Source organism: Pinus tabuliformis, chromosome 4_1 (assembly GCF_031772625.1).
Source record: "Pinus tabuliformis cultivar Carrire ecotype Pingquan chromosome 4_1, CPIR1, whole genome shotgun sequence".
Classification (NCBI taxonomy): domain Eukaryota; kingdom Viridiplantae; phylum Streptophyta; class Pinopsida; order Pinales; family Pinaceae; genus Pinus; species Pinus tabuliformis.
Genome location: NC_142303.1, coordinates 633944100 through 633952328, shown reverse-complemented (window position 1 = coordinate 633952328; position 8229 = coordinate 633944100).

The following is an 8229-nucleotide window of genomic DNA, read 5'->3' as shown; positions in this document are numbered from 1 at the left end:
CCACACAGATCCTGGCAAAAGTGTAGATATCCTTGGATAGGCGCTCATTGTCTACTTTTAAAAATGTCCCCAAGGCGTTGTCGATTCCTTCCAATACTTTGTAATGCAAAAAGTGTATAGGTAAGTTAAATAATTTTACCCACACTGGGATTTTGGAGACCACCATGCTGTTTGGATCGAAATCCGGGAACCAAGATTTCATAAAAAGGCCTGCATTTCCCCAAAACCATGGTCCCTCATTCAATGCATATTCCTTGTCCTTTATTGTGTCGAATTTGACAATAAAGAATCCCTTTGAACAGAGATGGATATCATAGTTTTCTATCCATATGGAGTAAATCCATTGACGAAGGGCTTCCGGTTTGGGCCAAAAACCATTGAACCTGTATATCACTGCTTTAGTTAAATAATCATGTATTTCGTTTACCTCTGGTATGGCGATTGTTAATGCAGGGTTCTGTGTTGTCTACTCAACAATGTAGGTCTTTGGTGTTGTAGCTTGCTGTTCTGGTTTCTTTTGTGGTTCCATCCTCCCTTTTACTGCATCTTTGAAGGAAGCAGGTCCTTTTGAACTTGAGTCAGAACAACCTCCGCGGAGTCTTGTGCTAAGACAGATGGTTGAGTCATTTCCTATACCGTATTCCATTAGCTTGCACTCCTCCTGCAGTACTTTCCCTGTGTAGAGGAGGAGTTGTTTGCATGGTGGGATTCCAGTCCTTTCTTGTATCCTCTATTTGAGTGTTTTTGTCGCCTCCCATTTCCCTATCTTGATGCATATTGTGTTCCCTCCCATGGATCTAATAAAGAGAGAACTTTTTCTTCCTTCGAGCATATCCGATGCAGGTGTTGTTTGGATGTTTTGCTGATTCATCATAATCATCGAATCTTTCTGTTGCCTGCTCTGATCTATGATCTGAGACTGTGATCCAGATCTGTGAGCCTTTTTGTTATCAGGCATCCAGATCCGAGATTGGTGTAGATTGATTTGTTTATTAGGTATTAAAACCATTTGGTCAGTGATGGATCTGAGGTTTTTACCTGCATGTTGTTTGCCGATCTATTCTTCTTCAGCACCTTTGACCTAAAGCTCAGTCCAAAGGGATATCTTGGTTGCGTCATGCCCCCAAGTCTGTGTTGTATACTGTAATCCATGGCCAAACGGAGGCTGTTGGTTAGCAGGCCGCGCGTCCCGTGACCTAACACACTCGTCCTCTTCTGGCGAGATAGTCGATCTCTTGCCTTTGCGCTTGTAGTCGGCTAGCTGGTAAGCTCCAGGTTCTAACCTTGCAGTGGATCTATGTACTGCCCCGTATAAATCACCCCATTTCAGGAGGAAAGTGCATTCCCTGGACTTGAATGGGGATCGATCTTCTGCCCCATATTCATTTTCTGGGTCGAGTTGGGGCCAAATTATTGACCTCACCTCAGATTCACCCAGCTCTATTATCGATTTCCTATGGAGACTTTGTGCTGTTTCATTATATCCCCCTTCTCTGGTTTGTAGTGCTGTGGCAGCACTGATCTTTGTTCCAGAAGCCCATAAATATAGGAAGGAACTAGTAATCAGTGCAGGGAATTTGTCTACTAAGTTCTGCAGCGGATTCTCTATCCCCAAAAGGACGGCGTACACAGAGCAAAATGTCAAGTGTCTGATCCATGAGCATTTCAAAATCATAGCCGACCCATTTGAGCCGATCGGGGGTTTATCTGCTATATTCGCCGCCTGAAGAGACACAGTATGCATCAGATCCGACCAGATTCGAACCTCTGTTCTTCTTATAAACCCTAACTGCAGCAAATGACATGAAACACTTACTCTCGGCGGCGCGAAGATGACTAGTGCTAGTCATGCGGATCCAGGCTTCTGGCTTATGGGGTCATCGAAGGTTTGGCAGACGCGGTTAAGGCGGGGAGCCATTGCTGTCGCAGAGATCGAATCCGGATCGCTCTGAAACTCTCACTCTGGAGTATGTCTGTGTGGGTTACAGATAAATCAATATGAATCACCCTTGTTTGTTTCTAATTATTTCTTCTTTTAAATCTATTTTATTTTTTGTTTTAGATTATTTCTTTGTTCTGTTATTCTTCTCTTTGATATTTCCCTTCTCTTTTTTATTTTATTTTTAATTTTAATTTTTTGATTTTATGATTTATTTTATTTTTACTTCTTTATTTTATTATTTATTAAGCTTGATTTTGTTTTATTTTATTATTTATTATGCTTGATTTTGTTTTATCTTGATTATTTTTCAGAAATCCATATTACATTAAGAATAGTCTTTTCGCTAGAAATCACATAGGAGAAAATTATGCCAACTCGTTTTAATTATTTTTATTTTTAATTTTTACATTATTGTTTGTTCTTGTATTAATACTATTAGTTTTTTGACATTTTTGTCTTTGTTTTTCATTTTATTTTATTTTTTATATTTTAATTTAAAAATAGTCTCCCATTGTATTAACCCTCATTTTTCTTCCCCTATCTTATTTATTCTTCTAAAAATGACACCGTCGAATCAAATCCCAAATATCACTCTTTATATACAATTTAGTATATTAAAAAAAAATTCATATAAATAAATTATATATATACTTTAAATCTTCGCCGGTGTTTACCCCTTATACATTCACCCATGATTGATTTATAAGATTAGTTTGTAACTAAGAAATTTGTGCCCATAAAATTTTAACCTTGATATAAAAAATACCTTAACAATATATCATATCATGTCATTGTTTAATTTATCTCCTTAATTAATATTAATTAAAAAAAAATAAACATTAATTTTCATATTTAATTTCATAATAACGTTTTTTACACAATTTTAATAAATAGATAAAAAATGCTAAGCAGGGAACTAAACATCTCTATTTTTATTTATTTTTTATTTATTTTTATTTATTTTTATTTTTTATTTTTAAGTATGGGGGATTTACGCAGTGCATTATATTAGATATCATTTTTGGGATTCAACTGTGTTAAGTAAGTCATTCAAACGTATGATCATTTCCATGAGAGGTAGTCGTAACTGACTAATTTCTCATGATTTTTGAATAGTTCACTTAGCACTCATTGCATCGGGTGATGCTCACAGGGGTGAAGAAGTGGGATTGAAACTAGTGAAATGTGGAGAACGAATCACATAGCATCAATCATCACTTCCGGGGCTTGCACCCGGTAACCAGGACTTCCCAGGAGGTCACCCATCCCAGAACTCCTCTGGCTCAAGCGCGCTTAACTATTCGTTCTCCACATTTCACTAGTTTCAATCCCACTTCTTCACCCCTGTGAGCATCACCCGATGCAATGAGTGCTAAGTGAACTATTCAAAAATCATGAGAAATTAGTCAGTTACGACTACCTCTCATGGAAATGGTCATACGTTTGAATAACTTACTTAACGCAGTTGAATCCCAAAAATGATATCTAATATAATGCACTGCGTAAATCCCCCATACTTAAATTCAAAAAGAGTCAAGGGATCTCTACTTGAATGGTTCATGAGGCACAATACTTGCTAAGGTTTTGCAAATGGGGTAGCAAGCTAAGTGGGCTTGATTGTGGGGGAAAACTCCACAGTTAAGCGCGCTTGAGCCAGAGGAGTTCTGGGATGGGTGACCTCCTGGGAAGTCCTGGTTACCGGGTGCAAGCCCCGGAAGTGATGATTGATGCTATGTGATTCGTTCTCCACATTTCACTAGTTTCAATCCCACTTCTTCACCCCTGTGAGCATCACCCGATGCAATGAGTGCTAAGTGAACTATTCAAAAATCATGAGAAATTAGTCAATTACGACTACCTCTCATGGAAATGGTCATACGTTTGAATGACTTACTTAACGCAGTTGAATCCCAAAAATGATATCTAACATCTCTATTTGTTAAACATTAGGTATTATATTATTGATTACCCATTCCACATTAAATTGTGGATTATTTAGCCAAATTAAATATAATTTAATTAATTATATAATTTTTATTTATTTTTAATATTGGTAATTAGGTTGAATTCTTACTTCAAATATATAAGGTTGATTTTAATCACTACCACTATAATTTTCAGGGAAAATTGAATCGCTTTTCAGTATACAACCATTAATAAACAGTTGGAAGTTTGAACACAAAATCTTGTATTTACATTTACTTTACATTTTCATAGACTTATGAAATAAGCTAAAAAAAAATAGTTTTTATTGATTAAATTGTTATATTTATATATAACAAAAAAATTAATATAAATAATAATAATAATAATAATATACTATATTGTTATTTATAGATCATTATATTCATATATTAAAACAAATAGAAATAATAATAGAAATAAAAGGCAAACATATAGATGAAATGACATTTTTCACCACAATCACAACTATGTAATTTCAAGCAAAATTTGAATTTTTACTGTTTAAAATGCATGTTTGAATGCATACATGGATTCAACACCATGTAAAATTCCAAAGACACTCAAATTCTAAAGATTAAACAATATAAACTCTAGTTGTTAAAATATGTTAATTAGAGTGTTAAAATAAAATATATTATTACCTATATAGTATAAATATATATCTTGATAAGTCATAACATGTATCTTATTATGTAATTAAACCAACCTAGATCGATCTAACTTCGGATCAAACATGAGCGTAGATGGATCAAATTTTTTCATCTGCAAACTTCTTTTAAAGTGCAAAATACAATGTGTAAATAAATTGATATCCACATAAATAAGTTAACATAGATATTCAAATTAGTTTAAAAAGTCACACGTTGAGTTATTTTTGAAAAATATAAGGTTTAAACATCTTACTCACACATTTTTTTCTACATCTAATTTCTTCACATGAATTTATATTACTTCATATAGACAACTAACTAAACATATATAACATATTAGTTTTTTATTATTATTATAATCAACATTACTTTTCTATTTAAAGAGTAGTTTATTTTTAGTTCACAAATGTTGAGTATACATACATAGATTTGTGGTCGAGATTGAAAGTAATAAACTTATGATCGTTAGCTAGATCCAGACCTTCGTTATATTTATCCAGCACCAGAAACACAGGTCCTACAGGTCGGAGCATCCATCTTAACCAGGAGCAGCAGCACAGTAAGCATCTTAGCTAGCACTTGAAGAGTAGTCAGTACATTCTTATCTTATCCCTTCAGTCCTTTATTCACCAGTCGATACAGAACCTGTAGCAGGGGCACATCATACACTTTCTTATAGTTATCCAGGTTTATAACAACCAGGCCTAGTAGTCACCTTTTACCGGTTGGATATGAAGTGAATAACCCTGCCAAAAAGCCAGCAGCGAGAAAGGCAGGGGTAATAACAAATAATACTAGAGTAGAGGCACCTTAAGTAGCAGATCTTCGTTCTAGTGGTTTAGTCCACTAAGGGAAGGCCTACACTCCGAGCATCGAGAGGCAAGCCTGCGTGCGAATGAACGAAAGGGAGGGAGAGCGAGCGGTTTTCTCACATGCCTTCTTTTGAAATAGATCCAATCCAATTGATACTTGCCTTCTGACTCGCCTTCAGGAAGAGGTGCGTAAGCTTGCCTTCTTACTTGCCTTCAGGAACAAGCCCAATCCGGGCAGATCAAGACCCGTAAAGGAACTGTAGCGAAATGGTCAATCGTAAGTAAGTCAATAGCGTAATTACGTATATAATATTGGCACCAACCCTGAACTATCTCTTCTTGGATAGTAGCGCTTCTCATTTCATTCCACCTGAAATGCCCGCTTCCCGTCCCTCTACAATCTGTATTCCAATTCGTACATATAGTCCGTCTCTCTCTTTCGGTGTTAGGAGGCGCAGTCTTTCATGCATGTCTTTAGTCCGTCCATTCGCACCCGGGTTCCCTTGCTTCCCGCTTCCCTAGTGACTAAGCTCAGAAATAAGCTACTCAGTTCAGAAATAAGCTCCCCTCACTAATCCCCGAACAGTGCGTGAAGGATAAACAAGGTCCCGGAGGGGCTTGCGCTTCCTAGTGCAAGGAAAAGAGTCAGCCCACTAGTACGAGAGATTGAGACCCACTCCATAGCTTCCCCAGATGGATATGTAAACTGACCCAGTGCCAAACATTGTTCGGTAACAATATCTATCCCGCTTCCAGCTTTCAGCTTTGGTACAAAGGAATTCCCATTCGAAGTGATCCCTAAGTGATCTCCGAGTTACCTGGCTTTCACGACTTAGCTCACTCTCTCTTTCGACTTACTCTCTCCCCCTAGCTAACGACTATCTTTCTCCCTCTCTCCTTAGCTCTTTACATCGCTTACTCTCTACAGAACCAACCTTCGGCGAACACCCCGTATGCTATTCTATTCCCTTTCACTTGGACAGATGGGTTTGGTTCACGAGCAATAGATTGCACCCACCCAAATCAAATCCATCAAGGAGAACATCTTTACACACCACTGACCTGGGCCCAGTCCTTTTCCAAACTCAAGTTGTCACACCTACCTGCCTTCTCTCTTACCGCCTGCTTGAGCCTAGAGCTAACTTTCCGCCAAGCCCAATCAATCAATATCATTAGTGCCCCATGGATCGAATCGTATAAAAGGAAATCCCCACACCACATATACATCACTCAATCAATCCCTCACTAAATGAGTTCACTCAATCACTCGATCAATGGAACAAATGTGGTTCCCTAACCTTAGAGTAGACAGTGAGATCATCTTGGTAATACACTATTGCCTTGCCAATCAAATCGTGGAAGGTGTGATCCATGGCCTTTTGGAATGTGGTGCCAACATTCATCAACCCGAATGACATCCGAACATATGCATAGGTTCCCCAAGGAGGTTATGAAAGTTGTTTTATGGTAGCGCCCTTCAACCATGAACACCTGGTCGTAGCCAACCCATCAAGCATGGACATGAAAGCCGCGCCCGTGACTTGCTGCAACAACATTGACATCATAGCCACTGGCTTCCCCAGCATAGCCTCCTGAACAATAATAACCACCCATCTAGATCTTACAGCGTAACCACCAAACCTCATAGCCTTAGACATAACCAATACCCATTGTTGCTCCTCCCATTGCTACTACACCACCACCTATAGACATTTTCACTCCTCCATAGTAGGATCAGATGTGCTTAGATAGGTATGGGTAGGACTAGACCTGAGCCTAACAAATGATATGAATACCACTAGGTTGATGACCACAACATAGAGTAGTGTATGGCTTATCGTAGGGCTTAGTGTGAGCAACAACAATAAGAAGAAAAGCAAAAGGGGCCTCTCCATCCTAAGAATGCGGGCTAACCACACATATCAAATTCATTTCCTCAGCATAGCTAGTCATTGCTTGCTAGTTTATTAGCCATGTTGTCATCCGGCTAGTCCCCTTCATCTTTCACCTCCTTATCTACATCTATGGCACCTGCTATACCTGGTCAAAGCACTCCTATCCAAAAGGCACATTTCATCATAGGGTTCATTGAGGAGGTAACCTTGGCTGACGTATGTATCACTACTCATATCAAAGTAGGCCATCCACTATCTAATCCACCTGCTTTGCCCGCTACTCATCCTATGCCTCTTACTTAGCCTGAGTCATCTTAGTTATTGCATCTTTTAGGTCAACCTTCTTTGTAGCTCACTCAGCCCTATTCCATAGTAGCTTCTTTTTCTAAGCTAAAGGCCAATATCTCTGTTATAGACCTACTCTATTTATGTCCCTCACTATAAGATGTGCTTAGTCAGGCCATGTACTAGTCACTGGGAACATACGCCACTGACACATCTCTGCAAGACACTCCTCAGGACCACCACATACATAGAATCTCACCTAAGTATCCCTCTAAACCATCACCTAAGTGCATCGAGTCACTTCTAATGGTGCCCCTAGGTTCTTAGAACTTTGTTTTCGATTTGGTGTACTTACCCTTATACAATGATCTTATTACTACTCGTGACCCTATTTTCTTTCTAAAGTGCGTTTTGGGTCCATGCTCCATTAAGCGTGTCATGGTTGATTATAGTTCTAGTGTTAACATGATCTCTTATGACACCCTACTTAATATGCATTATACCCATGATGATATCCAAATCACCAAGAGTACTTGCAAGGCATTTGATTCACACGATACAATTCCCGTTGGCTAGATCAAGATTCCTATTACTATAGGCTTGGTTACCTTGATCACTCCATGCCTAGTTATAGATAGGCCTACGGATTTCAACATCCTATTGGGGTGTTTTTGGCTCCA